The following is a 1,115-nucleotide window of genomic DNA, read 5'->3' on the forward strand; positions in this document are numbered from 1 at the left end:
ACACCACGATTTCCAGAAAACGAAGTGCTCCTTTGACATCGAAATTCACCGTCTCTTCGGGGATTCTTCTTAATCCGTGCTCACTCCTCCTCGAAATCCTTAAAGGGCTTGTCTCGGCTCTTGTCAGAAGCTCCTCTGGCGATGGAACTGTTATTTTATTGCGTTTTCCTATTGTGACCCGTTAAGAGACCTATTTTTGACCTGTGGAAATCGCATTACGACCTGTTTGAGACGTATTGCGATTTAACAGAGACCCGTTTCGATCGGCCTAAGACCTGTCTTGAACTGCTAGAGACCTATCATAACCTGTTGATAGACATTTCGTCTTTCCAGACCTATTCCGACCTCCTACAGACTTACCAAGACTCATTAGGACCTTCATCTAATCCCGCTAACAGCTAAGGCCTCTCCTATTACCTCCAACAATCCGATTTCGACCGAGTTATTAAGACCTTAAACGACCTCTTTCAGATCCCTACGGCCCATCAGCAGCTGCTACTGACTTCCACAAGCCGCCATTTTACAGCCTACCGCTCGTTTCTGCGATCTTTCAACCTATCATGACCTACCATCTACTGCGACCTACCAGGCCTCCTAACCATTTCTAGTGGATTCTATATATTTCCAATCACATGAGCTTTTCAATATCTAATTTCAATTATTTGCTTCCCGAGAAATAATTGGTTTTATGACAGTTACCGGGAAAAACAATCAGTTTGTAAATCTTTCATTTAACGATCTACTTTTCCGATAATAATCAGCTGGTAATGCGATAATTAAAAAAAAAAAAAAATCCAGTCACTGAGAGCTTGGTAAGATATAAAAATAGCAATCCTGTTCTCAGGAAAAAAATATTCGCTTAATAAAGAGAAATGTACTTAGACTAAGTATAAACTCGAGGGTAGTGCTTTTCAATCTCTGTTATACACTTAAAGATGGTTTGTTAAATTATGTTACAATATCGGTTTTGATAATACATTTTTTTTAAAGATGTAAATCATAAATATCCAACTTTGTAAGTGCCTATGGCCCATAGACTGTTTTAATATGGGAAAAATATTCGCTATACTCTTTCATTCACTGGGACTTCATGTATCATTAAGCATTCAGAAAAT

Source organism: Penaeus monodon, chromosome 29 (assembly GCF_015228065.2).
Source record: "Penaeus monodon isolate SGIC_2016 chromosome 29, NSTDA_Pmon_1, whole genome shotgun sequence".
NCBI classification, from domain to species: domain Eukaryota; kingdom Metazoa; phylum Arthropoda; class Malacostraca; order Decapoda; family Penaeidae; genus Penaeus; species Penaeus monodon.